Source organism: Panthera uncia (assembly GCF_023721935.1).
Source record: "Panthera uncia isolate 11264 chromosome A3 unlocalized genomic scaffold, Puncia_PCG_1.0 HiC_scaffold_12, whole genome shotgun sequence".
Classification (NCBI taxonomy): Eukaryota; Metazoa; Chordata; class Mammalia; order Carnivora; family Felidae; genus Panthera; species Panthera uncia.
Window position 1 is genome coordinate 20,859,932 of NW_026057579.1, and position 16,564 is coordinate 20,876,495.

Sequence of the window (16,564 nt, forward strand, 5' to 3'; positions counted from 1 at the left end):
CAGAAGCAGGCTCCAGGCTCTGAGCTGTCAGCACAGAGCCCGACGCAGGGCTCGCACTCACAAACTGTGAGATCATGACCTGAGCCGAAGTCGGACGCTTAACTGACTGAGCCACCCAGGTGCCTCATCTTGATTTTAAATTATGATAGTCTTTGCTGAATTATGCTCCACAAAGTTTATCAGGGCTTAAAATACATATATGGAAATACATCAGTAAATCTTCCAGATCAGGGAAATTAAAATAAAGCAGAAAATTCTCTTAGTATAGCCCTAAACAAAGATGTTTTGAAATTTTTGAACTCTAAATAATCCAAGATACCTGTTAATCCAAGATAAATGTATAGTGAATGGCAATGAGAATTGTGAGGCTCAGCATGGCCCCCCTCCACTATCCCAAAATCTTTTCTATTAAATTAACGTAATAATTTTTTACTTAATATTTATAACCTGTCTATTTCTAAGAGGACTTGGAGTAGTTACAAGTTAAAATACAAGGTAAAGAGGATTCATCACAATAAAACTATATAAATAAAATTCAAAATTAGACACTGCTAAACAGTTGGTATGGGCACATACTACCCTCTAAAGATGGCTGCCATTGACTGATTTCTTCTCTCTCCTTGTGCACATGTCACTCCATCCATCAAGAGATGGGGCTAAAAGGAGGGGAAGCTGGTTGGCTCAGTTGGAAGAGCATGAAACTTTTGGTCTCAGGGTTGTAAGTTCGAGCCCCAACTGGGTATAGAGATTAAATAAATTTTAAAGAGAGAGAGAGAGGGAGGTAGGGAGGGAGAGGGCTTATTTCCTAGCTCCTTAAAACTTGGCTGGCCAAGATTTAACCAACAGGATGAGGTAAAAGTGATCTTCTCAAGCTCTAGAAACCAAGAGAATTGGCAGCTTCCTTTTTCTCCCTCTTGGAAGCTAGAAGCCATGTAAGAAGTCCAACTACCCTGAAACTAGCATGCTGTGAAGAGGCCATGTGGCAGACATGTGACAAAGCTTTCTTAGACTGTCCAGCTCTGCTCAGCTACCAGCTGACAGATCCCTGCTGAAGTCACAGAAAACAGAAGAATCCTCTAGCTGAGCCCTGCCCAAATTCCTGATCCACAGAACTGTAAAAAAAATTACAAATCAATGTTATTTTAAGACACTAAGTTTGGGGGTGATTTGTTATATGGCAGTAGGTAACTAAAACAAACACCTTCAAGCTCATGATATCAGCAAGTTAAAAAATTGAGTATCAAATTTAGTTCTATGTTTTCCAAGTTATAAGTTTTTAATTTTTGATTAAGAAGAAAACATAGGGGCACCTGGGTGGCTCAGTTGGTTAAGCGTCCGATTTAGCTCAGGTCATGATCTCAGGGTTTGTGGGTTCGAGCCCCACAGTAGGCTCTGTGCTGACCGCTCAGAGCCTGGAACCTGCTTTGGATTCTGTGTCTCCCTCTCTCTCTGCTCCAACCCTGCTTGCACTCTGTCTCTCTCGCTCAAAAATAAACATTAAAAAAATTAAAAAAAAAAAAAAGAACAAAACACAAATTTTGTATCTGAACCATATACACTTGTATAAAGAACAATGAACCTTAGTCCACTAGGTTTCAAATTAATTTTAGAAGATGCACATCATTCAAATAATGTTTCTTACAGATAGATTCTACAGAAAGAGAGCAAATCATTAAATCAGAATTCAGTATTGGCATTTTCATGTCAGGAGAGACTGAGATGACACGGTCCTGATATTTCTGTTCTTTGAAAACTTAATACAAGAAACTAGATGAATACATAATTGAGATATTCATTATACTACCTTCTCATATTTGATGTTTTAAGTGAGCTTTTTTTTTTTTTTTTGGGGACAGAGAGAGACAGAGCATGAACGGGGGAGGGGCAGAGAAGAGAGGGAGACACAGAATCGGAAACAGGCTCCAGGCTCCGAGCCATCAGCCCAGAGCCTGACGCGGGGCTCGAACTCACGGACCGCGAGATCGTGACCTGGCTGAAGTCGGACGCTTAACCGACTGCGCCACCCAGGCGCCCCTTAAGTGAGCTTTTGATAGACACTAAGTAGCTGTCAGTTTACGATTAAATCTAATAAGAACACACAGAATACTCTGTAAGGTTGGAGACATATACATTAATAGCATTAAAAAAAAAAAAAACAACCTTCCCCCTAGAACTGCTCCCACTGAGATCACCAATTTCTTTAATGTTACATCCCATGAAAAAACCTTGGGCCACCCCTACTTATTTCATCTTAAACACAAATAACAATTCCCTTTTAGTCACTAAGTGCAGCCCACACTCAAGGAATGGGGAATTAGGTTGTATCTTCTTGAAGAAGGGACGTGTCTGCATAAATTACTTTGAATTCTTCTGTACTGGGTAAATAAATAAGTAGGGGCATTTATTTATTCAGTCACTTCTTTTAATGAGCATGGACCTAGGGATATTTATTTTATTCTCTCCCTTACAACCCAATACTACGTTACTTGTTTTGTTGTCCAAATTTTTCCCGCTTTGGCCACTGGAAGCTCTTTCTAGTTGACTCCTGCATCCTTTTGCCAAGCCCCGAGATTTTGGGATTTTGAATATATTCTTACTCTCAGCGCTACGAAATGTTCAAGACCCACCGTGTATATTCCTGCCCCAGTCCTAGTATCAGCCTTTTCCCAAACAGCCTAGCTCTTTTTATTGGAGAATGGTTTTAGAAACCAAGATCTGGGAGTGCTTGTGCTACCAGGGTGTCATTGCTCCTAGTCCCTCTCAGTAGACAGATGATGCATGTATATTAGGCCATTTATATAAATATATCTATAATCATTTCTGTATCTATTAACCTAAATATGAGTTCATACTGATGTCTCTAACTCTAATCCAATACCACATGGTTCATTCTAGCCGTTCCCTTGCCAGGGTTATCTATAACCTCACTCTGCAAAGTGAGAAACTTGGCTCCCACAGTTTACCATCTATTTACTTGTATAATGCTCATATACACATACAATGGTTTCAGAATTGTTAGCCTACACACTCCTGAATTTTTGTCCTATGTTTTTTGTCATTCCTTCTGAAAGTCTTATTAGAAGGATCCTCATTTTAGATGTATGTGTTCCTAAGGTCCTTCACCTAAATAATCTCTTCTCTCTGCACATTCTACATTGATGATCTTTCACATCATGACTTGAGTTACCTTCCAAATCACTATCTCTAGCCCAGATCCCTCTCCTCAACTTCAAATCCACTTATCTATCTTCTGGATTGGCACCTCAAATTGAACTCATCATCCTTCCCTAATCTTCTCTAAGATTCCCCTATTGAATGGCATCATCACCATGTACCTACTGCACAAGCAAAATCTTAAGATCAGGTCTGTCCTCTTCCCCCTACATCTTCCTAATATCCAACCATCAAAGCCTCAATTGTTCTCAAATCCATCTACTAACTCACCATCCCATGATCCTACCACGGCCAGCCCAATATCACCTCTGACTAGAAATATTTGTTAGAACAAACAAATAAATAAGACAACTCTCTAAATGATCTTACCACCTTCAATTTTACTGGGCTCTAATCTGATATTCTCCACATTATAGCCTGTGTGATCTCTCTAAAAAACAAACCAGATCACATCTCTTTTTCATGATTAAAATCTTTTAGTAATTCTCCATTCCTCCCAAGGTAATACCCAACTACCTTGACACTGTTTTCAAGGTTCTGTGTGATACTGTCCCTCATTATCTTTCTGGTATCATCTGATCCTTTCTCCTACTCTGTACTCTCTGCAATCAACTAATCTGAAATCTTTTCAATTTCTCCCTCTTGTCTTCTTGTCTCAACACAGATGTTCCTTCTTCAGAAAGTCAGCTCCTGCTCTATGCTCACATTCCCCCCACTGTAGCATCCATTGCACCGCACTGTACCTACCCAGTTATTTCTTGCATCACCCTCTAGACTGTAAATTCCATCAGGGCAAAATTCACATTGCCTTGTTGTTGTTGTTTTTTTTTTTTTTACTGTATCCCGGGAGCCTAGCTCTCTGCCTAGTATACAGCAGGTACACAATAAATGCTTAAAATAAATACTTTTGAGTTTCTGTTTTTGCTATTTCTGTGCCTTAGGTAAATGACTTTCACAGGTAATCAATCTTCGATAAGGTATAAAGTTTAATGTAAATCTGTTAAATCAAGTTTACTAATTACATTACTCTGTAGAGTATTTCCTCAGATACTTTTTTTCATAAAAGATACAAAGCCAGTATTATTTCTGAAACCATGTCTGTCTGGCAACCTCTATTTTGCCTTCATATGTAAATGACAGCATGGTAAAGTATAAAACTCTGAGTTCATAGCCTTTTCCCTCACAACATTGCAGATACTGGAGTAGTTACCAAATTCCAAGCCAAGAACCAATACTATTTGGTGATGAAATTTTTGCTAGCCCTCAACTCAGCAAAATCTATAAAAATGACAGTACTGTTCACTGTAAAACAAAAATTATTCCATTATTTGCTTTATATTTTATGTCCTTATTTAGCCAAAAAAAAAGCTTGATAATTTATGTCAATTACTCAAGTTTTCTACCTGCATTTTATTAGTCCATAAATCCAAAGGTCTGGACTTCCCTGATTTAACATTTTCATTAAGTATAAGATTAGATTCCAATCTGATTATCTTTACCTTGAAAATCATTTTGTTTTCCTGTGTGTAGAATTTTCTCTCATCCATGAACATTAGAAACGTGACTACAATAATCACTTGTCCCGCCATTTGGTGAGTTCTTTTTAAAATGTTAAGTCATCAGGGCACCTGGGTGGCTCAGTTGGTTAAGCGTCTGACTCTTGATTTTAGCTCAGATCAAGATCTCAAGGTTCATCAGAGTGAGCCCCTGTATCAGGATGTGCACTGATAGCACAGAGCCTGCTTAGGATTCTCTCTCCCCCTCCCTCTTGGCACCTCCCACACACGCATTGCTCTCTCTGTCTCTCAAATAAATAAACTTAAAAACATTTCCAAATAAAACAATAAAATAAAAATAAATTTAAAAAATATGTTATCAGTTTAGCAATATTTTCAACACATAAACTGAGTATTTCTTGATTACTTATACATCATCTGCTTTTTCCTTCTAGAATACTCAATTTATACATACCATATCTCTTGGATCTATCTACCCTATCTATTATCTTTTTTGTCATGATCTGTTTCTTTATATAACTCTGGAACATCAGTTAAATTAATGTTCTGATTCACTAATATGATTCTCTGGATATGCAATTTCACGATTACTTTGTTCAAAATTGATTTTGTTTTCCAAAAACTTTTTCCTGTTCTCCGAATACTCATTGTTCATGACAATCACCTCTTAAATTTCACTGGGTCTAAGAATTTGGATTCTTTACATCTGGCACAGTGTCATAACTACTTTTCAGAAAGCTATCTGCTATGAAAATTCAAATTATTCCTTCTTTTGAACTGCTGAGTCTTATCTCCTACAATTTTTCTGTTTGCTCATATGTACAAGAAAGATGGCCATGTATTTTCAGAATCATGCTGAGAAAACCTCTCTTAAGAATTATTTAGATTGGGGTGCCCGGGTGGCTCAGTCAGTTGAATGTCCGACTTCAGCTCAGGTCATGATCTCGCCGTCCATGGGTTCGAGCCCCACGTCGGGCTCTGTGCTGACAGCTCAGAGCCTGGAGCCTGGAGCCGGCTTCGGATTCTGTGTCTCCCTCTCTCTCTGCCCCTTCCCCCACTCACGCTCTGTCTCCCTGTCTCTCAAAAATGAATAAACATCTGGGGCGCCTGGGTGGCGCAGTCGGTTAAGCGTCCGACTTCAGCCAGGTCACGATCTCGCGGTCCGTGAGTTCGAGCCCCGCGTCAGGCTCTGGGCTGATGGCTCGGAGCCTGGAGCCTGCTTCCGATTCTGTGTCTCCCTCTCTCTCTGCCCCTCCCCCGTTCATGCTCTGTCTCTCTCTGTCCCAAAAATAAATTAAAAACGTTGAAAAAAAAAAATGAATAAACATCAAAAAAAATTTTTAAGGATTATTTAGATCAGTGTTAAAATCTTTTTCAGAAAATCTTCCCTTAATGCCAACTTTGGAAACCCCAAACCAGCTGGGGCCACAACCTCTTCTCTGATTGCTAACGCTGGCCTCAATAATAGCCTCAATCCAGTCAGTGGACTAGCTCTCTCTTTGTCAGTTCGGATCAGGTTCAGTTGCACATGAACAAATAAACACCTGTGGTTGACAGAAAAGGGAGGTTTATTTTTCCTCACATAAGGCCTCTGGAGGTAGGTATGTGAGGATGGACTGACAGCTCTGAACTCACTATAGACTTCCACTTGTCCTATCATTTCACTCTGCCAGCCCTATACCCCATGACAGCTATGCTCAAAGTCATCCCATGGTCAAAAAATGATCGCGGCCCCCCCCGAAATCACATCCACGTCCCAAGGAGAATAAAGGAGGAAGGGGTGAGAGCTTCTTCTGAGGCTCCCCGATGAGTCCATCTCTTTTAAAGAGCTTTCCTAGAAGTCCTTCCCTAAGACTTCCACTTACAACTGCTGGGAAATGTTTAATTTTATAGTGGGGCTTAATGAGGTGTCCATAACATAGCAGTAATATTACTAAGAATGAAAGAGGCAACCAGGCCTCTCGACACCATCATTTTTCTGTCTCTCCTGAACAAGATCCTAGTTTGCCAACATCTTTCGCGATATAAAGCCAAACAAGAGATGTACATGTATTTTCACCAGAGCAGGATAATTAATTCTTACTGTCATCAGAACATAGTACTTCAATTAATGTATATTAAGGTTGCCCAAATTTTCCTAAAACTTCTAACTGTGTAAAATGCACTTGGTTGTGTTTTTTTGTTAGAACTATTCCAAAATAGGATTTTGGAACTAAATGTATTTGTGCCATTGATTTTCAATGACTCTTAATTGAACATCTTATTGTGACACTGTGGTCAAGTTAAAAACACAAAAAGACCTTGAGAGACTTGTGGTATCAAGTAGCTGAGGAGATAGAGCATACAAATAAATGAACAAAAAGGTATGATAGCATATAAATCTTTCCAAAGAAAAGAGGCAACAAGTGCTACAAAAACGTCGAGTTGGGAGAAAAGTTTAAGAGTGAAATGCGAGGAGGTAAAAGGAGAGAATGAAACAAACCCCCTGACAAGGTTTGTAAGAAACTAGCAGAGAAGAGAAGCTAGAGAAGAAAAAAGGACTAACAGAACAATATCCTTTCCCCCAACCCTGCAGCCCCTCCATAGCCCAGCTTCTACAGATCTCGCTCCTCTACAAAACCTACGTCTGCAGAATCCAGCTTCACACCCTCTACCATCTTACCTTCCATGTATTCTTTAACTCACTGCAATCTGGTTTTAGCCCCACCACTCTACTCAAGCTGTTCCCTGCCTCCAGAATTAGCAAATCACCACTCAGCCCTTATTTACTCTTTGGTGATCTGACATTGTTGACCACTCCCTTACTTCTCTGGTTTCCAGGACGTTATTCTTGCTATATCTCTTATTCTTCCAACCCTTCCTTGCCCATGCTGGTTCCTCTTTTTCCACATAGCTCTCAAATGGAAGTAGTCATTCTGTCTCAAAATCTATATTCCTCCTGAGCAAACTCACCTATGAGCATGAGACCCAACACCACTATCACCTATATAGGACTTCCAAAATTGACCCAAGCCCAAACATTTGAGTTCTGAATCCATATATCCACTAGACTAACAGAAAACACCTCTCCACCTGTTTGTCTCACAGGCATCTCAATCTCAACCCTACCCACCTCCCCCACCCCCACCCCCACCCCCTGCGCCCCCAAAACTGCTTTTACTCTTGAATTTGCTAGTGTGGTTTCAGGAAACATTATCTCTCCACTTAACCTAATTAAGAAACCTATAAATAATTCAGATGCCTTCTTCTCTCTCATTCTCACACCCAAGTGGTCTTATTAATTCTATATTTTTTAACATCTCTTGTATTTGTTTCCTCAGCTCTATCCCTACTGCTACTATCTTAGTTCAGGATCTCACTGGATCACTGGATCACCAGAAAAGGCCAGTTCTCTCTGCTACCATCATGTAGTGTTCTAATCCATCCTCCACTGGCACCAAGTAGGTTGTTCCATTTCAACAACCACATTTTTCATTCCCCGGATCTCTAATTGACTCTTCCTAATAAATGCCCACCCTTATTTTATAATCACTTGTTGTTAAGAATATAATAAATTCCTTATCTCTCTAAAATTATTGGCTAAGCTCATTTTATAAATCTGTTCTAGTAATTTTTTACTCGACTCTGAGCTCTCTGTTGATTCTCTTGCATGGTGTTGGCTTTCCTGAAACATTTGGCAATTCTTAGCCTTATATTTGGGATTCTGCTACATTCTGTTGGCTTCTGTTGATACTTCATTCAGGAAGCAATACTCATATTGTTTTCAAGAAGAGTGGAGGAAGAACAGACAAGGTGCCTCAGTGCCTGGTCTTCCACATACGAGTACAGCCAGCTACCGATGGTGCTTCACCATCTCATAGACCCAGGCTCCTACATGCAGTTCTCCCTTGGAAACTGACCTTTTGCTTGACCGAAATTAGTATCAGAACATACACGGGTTGGAGCTGCTTATGTTACAGTAAGGCTAATGAATCACCTTATTGATAACTCTGGGGGATGCTTCCTGCTCTCAGGTTCCCCCACCTCTGGATATGAGTGTTACCCAATGGAACTCCTATTTTCAGAAATTCTTCACAGTTTCTAATTTACAATGATTTCCTCCTCTTATTTCTTTTTTTTCTTAATTTTGTATTTTTATTTTTGAGAAAGACAGCGTGAGTGGGGAGAGGGGCAGAGGAAGAGAGAGAGAGAATATTCAGCAGGTTCCACATGGGGCTCAATCCTACGACCCTGAGATCATGACCTGAGCCAAAAATCAAGCACCAGGTGCTCAACCGACTGAGCCACCCAGGCGTCCCTCCCCTTTTTATTTCTATGGATGACTACATATATATTTTTCTATTATGTCTATAGATTTGGTGAAGGAAAGCAAAAAGGTAGTGAGTGTTCAATCTACCTTCTTGAAATTGGCAAAAATAAGTTTTCTAAAATGCAGATCACATCATGAATCTGTCCCTTTTCTATCGTAAAACCCTTTATGGGCTCCCAACTTCCGACACACAGACTCTAAATGCCTAACTATCACAACGTCCTCAATACAGCTGGTGACTCCAAACATCTTCCCACTCCTCATGCAATACCCTTCATTGTCCAGCAATACCTAACAACTTAGAGTTGGCCATATACAACATGCTTTTGCAGAATTTCATACCTTTGTATTTATCATTCTTTTGCTCTTTAATGCTTCCTCCTCCAGCTCTGTTTAGTCTTCTAGGCATCCTTCAAAATCCAGATTCAAAAGAGTGGGAAGAAATGCATATCAAGGTATTAAGAGTGGTTGTTTTCCTGAGTTTCGATATCTATATTTCCTAATTGCTTCTTTATGTTAAGAATCTCCTATTTTACTGAGGGGCAAAAAGGTTTTTTCCATTCTAAAACTCTAGTCAGGGGTCCCCTGCTCTGCAAACCGTTACTTGACTGGCCAAAATAGATTCACTTCCTCTCTGTGTCACCACGTTGCCATGTTACACCTCCCCTTGTTTTAATCACACTGTGTTAAGAGTTTTTCTTCACCTACTATACTATAAACTACTGGAGGACAGAGTTCTATGTCTTCTTGATCTTCCCAGAACTTAAAAGAACCTGAAATTCTGCACATGCCTAATAAATGTTTGCTAAATAAATGAATAAACAACAAAACTGGAAGAATCAGGAATGGGCAGTTTCACAATCATACAAACTGGTCTCAGAAAGTCATTTAACTTTTCCTCCTAGAAAAAAGGGGAAACGTATACACAGACATTTAGAAATAGTGAGAAAAATACAATAATTAATTTATCGTTTTAAATCAGAAAAGATTTTAAGAGATCAGCCCATGCAAGCCTTCAAGTTACAGATTAAAAGAACTACATCCCAGAGAGAGGGAAACTGATCTGCTCAAGCTCAGAACCTCTAACAGAATAGGGATTCGAACCCGGATCTTCCAATTCCCATTACAAAGATCATTCAACTTTATTGACTTGTCCTATTACTGTTCATGTCATGTGAGGTGTGGGATGGATAATACCACCTTAACAGCTAAACACTGCTTGAAAATGATAGTTCTCCCAAACTGCACCATCACCTAAATTTGGCCATGGTTTGCCTTAGAATAAAACTTCTCTTGTTGGTGGCTACTAGTGCTCAAACTGGGGAAGGAAAGGTGAAAAGCATTCGTTCAAGCCATAGATTTGATTTTACCAGGTGACCAAGTACCAAACACAGATAGAAGATTTGTCCTTTTTGTGGATCTATTCGGTAATTTTATCAGACATCCTGAAAAGCAAGCAAGCAAACAAACAAACAAACAAACAAACATATAAGGTCATCTCTTAACACTGGAAGTAAGGTAGGGGCACCTGGGTGGCTCAGTTGGTTGAGCACCCGACTCTTGATTTTGGCTCAAGTCATGATGATCACAAACAAGATTGTGGGATTGAGCCCCACATCAGGCTCCGTGCTGAGTGTGGAGCCTGCTTAAGATTCTCTCTCTCCCTCTGCCCCTCTCCCCCATTTGTGCACACTTTCTCTCTCAAATGAAAAAATAAATAAAAATGAAAAAAAAAAAAAAAGAAAGTAAGGTAAATTTCCCAAACCTGCATAGTTGTAGGTCTACAAGGAAAGAAAGGGGTTTTTGTTGGTTTGCTTGTGATAATGGGTTGTTCCCTTCCCCCATCCTACAAACAAAAAGTTAGCATAGTTTTCAATTGAGCAGTCCATCATTGCTATTCAATAACACTCAAGAAGCCATAAGATCATTTTTTATTATGAGGCTTTAATACTGCTGAAGTGAGGCTACAAAGAAATCTGATATTATAAGAAATCCCCATAAGACTCTGGCTCCACAGCAATCAACCTCTTTTAAGAGATATCTTCTATCTAAAATATTCATAAGTACATTTTCTTTACCTTACGTTTCAACCTCAAGATGTTTCTCAGTTCCTCCTCTCCCTACCAGCACTGATGAGATTTGCAAAGGTACTACACATCCAAGTCTGAATACGTGTGAACTCTGGACTTTGCCAGTTAAATTTTTTTTAATATTTTATTTATTTTTGAGAGAGAGAGAGAGAGAGAGAGAGTGAGTATGAGTAGGGGAGGGGCAGAGAGAGAGGGAGACACAGAATCCAAACCAGGCTCCAGGCTCTGAGCTGTCAGCTCAGAGCCTGACGTGGGGCTCGACTTCGTGAACCATGAGGTCATGAACTGAGCTGAAGTCAGACACTCAACTGACTGAGCCACTCAGACTCCCCAGGACTTTGCCATTTTAAAGGAAGTAAAAGAAAAATACAAAATAACCTAGCTTGAGACAGTGACTGCAATGCCACTACATGTTAGTATGTCTAATCGGCATATGGATGATAAATTAGTGGGAAATAACTATGTGACAACAAAGGCTAGATTAAGAAAATTGGGCCTCAGGAGGAACAAACAATCAATAAGCCCCCTGAGAGAACAAAAGCTAAAATCTGAAACATAGGCCCAGGGCCATACTATTACAAAAGTGAAGTATAAGAAACAGATGTGTCTTTATTTCCCAAAATAAATTAGCTAGAAATTCCACAGTGTTAATCATAATAAAAATTTACTCACTAAAATGTCGTAACATAAATAAATGACAAAGTGAATGTAATTATTAACACAATGGTCCATCTCTAACTTTTAATGTAAACAAACATAGGTTTTTTTTGCTTAAATCAAAACTGTATTGAACATCTTCTGTCCAACACTTCTTCAGATATTCCGCTGACCAGTAAAAGACTTTCAAAATTGTGGCACCAGAAAAATAAGCTATTGTTAATTCTTAAAGTGGAAATCTTTGGTAGCAACTCTGATGTACTTTGCAATTTTTAGTGAGAAATTAATAAAATGCTATTTGTGATAAGTAGTAGAACATCTCTTAATTCATGGGGGGGGTTATGTTAAGAACTTAAATAATCTGAGAAATTTAAAACTGATTTTTTAAAATCTACAATATGCTAAAACAAAAAAAATGTGTATATTTTACCACTAGCTGAATTATCTAAGAGCTTAAGTTATGTCATTATGCTAATTATGGCTGATCTTTTCATAAAATTAGCAGTTTTCACAGCATAACCATCAAAAAAAAATTAGGTGGATAAATCAGGACAATACTAAAGAGAATACATAAATGTTGCACTGATCTCTCAAATATCCTTCTAGAGAAAAAAATGGCAGAAAGAAGTGGGTAAGGATACTTCCAGGCAGAGTAGCTGTCCATAAACCTTGATCCTACACAATGCTAACTAACCATACTCAATACCCACCAAGGAACAGCCCTGTGGCGGCTGGCCCCTGCTCAGCCTCAGGCCTCCTTGTTAAATATTTTTTTCAATGACTTGCTCCAATAATTCAAAAAAATTTTGCTCATCAGATCTGTTGACAACAGAAAGCTGAGTAGCCTAGACAATGCAATAAATGAAAATTAAAAATGGTAAATGATCTAAAGGATAGAACACTAGGTTAAAAACAAACTAGATCTAAATTAAGGGTGATACATAAATGTCTGCTGTGTAGTATTCTTTATTGGCTACATATTTTTATAAACTCTTTTGCATCTATTAAATGTTTATTTTTAAAAAAATTTTAAAGTTAATAGTAAATAGGGGCAACTGGGTGGCTCAGTCAGTAAAGTGTCCAATTCTTGATCTCTGCTCAGGTCTTGATCTCAGGGTCGTGAGTTCAGGCCCCACACTTCACTCAGAGCTGGGCAAAAAGCCCACTTAAAAAAAATTTTAAAAAGTAACAATAAATGAAGCACTAGAATAAAGCATATTAAAGTCCTTTCAATAGATATTTCATGTAATTCTCGTAACAATCCTAGTAATGAGGCATCATTGTCCTCATTTAAAAAAAAAAAAAAGCTAAGTCAATAATCCAAGGACACTTTACTACTACATGGGAAAACCCAAATCTTTTTGCCCCTAATGTCCATAGCCTGATTCGCTACATCATTCTCTTCTCTTAAGTTAAAATGAAAACAGGAAGATCTGGCTTAATAGCCAATTATGAAAATAAATAGGTAAATACATAAATAAATTCATCTACAGGCTTACGTGACCAAAGTAGTTAATGGGAACAAAATGAAGCATATATGGTCATTTAAAAAAAGAAAAAAAAAACCTAATTGGAAACTTGGACTATCTTGAGCACATTGATAAAATAGACCCATTCTGATCTCAGCTGATTAGAATCACATTTAAACCATGAGATGAGGTTTTTGAATACCATGATTTCAAGGACTTAAAGTTAGAGACTATCTAGAAGGATTTCCAAGTTTGAAAACAATGGCATACAAGAACAATTAGGCTATGGAAATCAGCCTGAAAAAGAGAAGCATATGGGAAGACAGACTAGCTATCATCATATAGAGACATCAAAGCAGTCATCAAATATCTGAACCCTCGACCTATCAAAATGGACAGAGATGTGTTCTATATGACTTCAGAGAATGTAACTAGGACAAGTAAGTAGACAATGGAAAGAAGCCAACCCCACAATCATTATTACTAAAGATAATCAAACAGAAGAGAGATGGACTAAAAAAACCAAAGGTTCCAGGGGGTTAAAAGATACAAACTTCCAACTATAAAATAAATAAATCAAAGGGTGTAATATGCAGCAGCATGGTAACTACAGTTAATATTACTGTAGTGCATATCTGAAAGCTGTCAAGAGAGTAAATCCTAAAAGTTCTCATCACTAGAAGAAAAAAAAAGTTTGTAATTCTGTATGGTGACAAATGGTAACTGGACTTCTTTGATCATTTCACAGGGTATACAAACATCAAATCATTACACTGTACACCTGAAATTAATATATCAATATGTCAATTATACCCCAAATTTAAAAAAAGGTCCCTTACAAATCTCAGATTCTTTTCTCCTAATCCTTACCCTTAAAATGAGGGCTTTGTTCTCTAAAACCAATTGTAGCCTTTATTTTAACTATATGTTAGTCATTTAATATTTTATATGCATATTCCTATAAAAGAAATGTCACAAATTATGGTCCAATCGGCAGGCTAATCCACAAAAGCTTATGTTGCAAAACTGCACTACAACATTAACTATAGTGGAGTTACATTTTATTTGCTTGTATCTTTCCCAAATTCAACTTAATCTTCACCCCCATACTAGTTTCCCAAATATGGAAAATGAGACTACATTGAAGAATCAACCTAAGTTGGACGCATGTGAGCAGGAGGTCATCAGAACAAGACAGCCTTAAAGAAAAAAATGTCCTTTGTTTCCCCTAAAGTGTCATCTCTAGTAATTTTTTACTAAATCAATTTGCCTTTTACAAATTCCACATTTCTGCACAGTCTTCTCCATGACCCTCTTCCCTAATTTTGGTAACCTTAAATTCCCCTACACTGTAGAACCCTACTCTAGCCGTACTCTGGCTGCCCCATCTTACCATAATACCCTCATCTCCAATATTACATTTCTCCCTTCTAATCACAACTACACTAGGAGTGCAGAGGCAATCTGACTAGAACAGGTTATAAACTCTTAACCTAAGAGTTGTTAGGTTTGTCTGAAATCAGCTCCCATAAGTGGATTCTGTTTCATAACCTTTCTCCTTCCTCTAATCCTAGGTTTCTAAGAATTATATCCCTGATTTATAGGCAGAGGGAGTCTGATAACAAATAGGACTGGGAAAAATGGCTTCCACTGGTACCTGTGTAAATTAATACACCTCAATTAGAGAAAAACCTTGAATAGATAAATAAAATATTAAGAAGTTAGGAAAATTCTAAGAATGAGGAAAATGAGTCTATATACTTGTCTGAGGCTTAACATGACATCTGCTTTCCCATTAAATGTCAACACGTGTGGTAGAAAGACAAAAACAATCTATCAGCTTTAAAATACAGGTATAAATGATGATGGGGGAGCTGATTAGGTGTAATAAAAACATGATTGTTACAGGAGAATGATATTGAGGGGAAGGTAGAAGGACACAGTCAACGAAGAGATCTTTTGAAATGAATGGATAACCCAAATATAAATAATCCACCTACAGATAATCATGACCGTACATATAACTAAAGGTAAAATATATTATTCTTAATTAACACATGTAAAATGTTTAGAACAGTGCCTAGTATATAATAAATACTCAAAAAGTGTTCACTTCTACAATTATTAGTTTATAATACCCATTGTTTGCAGTTTAAAGGAATTCTAAGAACTCGATCCTATCCTCTCCTAAGGGTAAGGAGTAATACATATTTTAAGATAAACACAAACCAAATGTATTACCACTTGCAGACTTCTGAAAGTAAGAATCTTCCTCAGATCACAACGATGTGTTACGCTACAAATTACTAGAAGATATGACATTGCTAATGATTAAAGTTGTACTTTACCCTTTTCATCCTTGACAATCTTGAGTCCTCTTCCCCTCTATTTTAACTTCTGACTGAAACTGTCCCTCAATGTACATTTTGGTTACTGCATCCTTTTGTTCAGTTGTCCTTCCTCCTCCCAATTCTACCCCACCCCCGAATCAGGACCCAACCTCTAGCTCTCAGAGTTGGGCACGTCTGGTGTATTCTCTTTGTACCTTCCAAATGCCTCTAATGGGTGCCCTTATCACATATCATTATAATAACTGCTGCTGTATCTACTGCCACTGTAGTCTGACAGTTCCTTGAGAACAAGGTCCATATTTTCTTCATCTTTATGAGGCTGGCACACAAAGCCTAATTCTAAAGGCTTCTAAATGTTTGTTAAATGAATGACCCTATCCTTCAGAAATAAACTATATCACAAGAAATAGTTTGATAAATTACAGTATAGCTAGATAAAGTATTACATAGTTACTAAATCATTATAAAAATTAAGTCATTATGAAAACTCAATAATAGTTAGAGAGGCTGCATATCACAGTGACTCAGAGCATGAGATGTGGAGCCAGTGCCAGCTTTCATTCATTCATTCAACAGACATTTAATGACAGGCCACTAAGCCAGGCACTGTTCTATCCTGGCCTCACAGAGTTTACGTGCCAATGGGAAGAGGCAAACAATAAACACAATAAAACAAGTAAATTATGCCGTGATATTTATAAGGTGATATGTATTAGAGGGTAAAAAAAAGAGCAGGGAAAGGGATTGTGAGTGAAAAGGAAGGGACACTAAATAGGAAGCTATGTGTAGACCTCCTTTACTCAAGGTGAGATCTGAGCTAACACTTGAAGGCGTTCAGCAGGATATCTTAAACTGCCAGACTGTTTTCCAAACTGACTGCACCATTTTATATTTCCACCAGCAGTGTTTGAAGATTCTGATTTCTCCACATTCAAATAAACACTTGTTATTATCTGACTTTTTTTTTTTTTTTTTTTTTTTTTTTTTTTTTTTTTTT

General features: G+C 38.0%; 1 protein-coding gene across 16 annotated transcripts in view; it reads right to left on the minus strand.

The window, feature by feature from the left end:
* NCOA1 (nuclear receptor coactivator 1) overlaps positions 1 to 16,564 on the minus strand; it is a 241,278-nt gene that overhangs the window by 196,310 nt on the left and 28,404 nt on the right. Inside the window, exons 2-3 of one of the 16 annotated variants that reach the window (XM_049651960.1) lie at positions 10,766 to 10,846; positions 9,343 to 9,410 (exon numbers count right to left, since the gene is read on the minus strand). The exons of 13 other annotated variants lie outside the window; for them this stretch is intronic. The gene's annotated coding sequence lies outside the window, so the exon portion shown is untranslated. Of the gene's footprint in view, positions 1 to 9,342; positions 10,737 to 10,765; positions 10,847 to 16,564 lie in introns of those variants that run through there. 2 more of the 16 variants (XM_049651959.1, XM_049651963.1) reach the window with 2 other exon arrangements.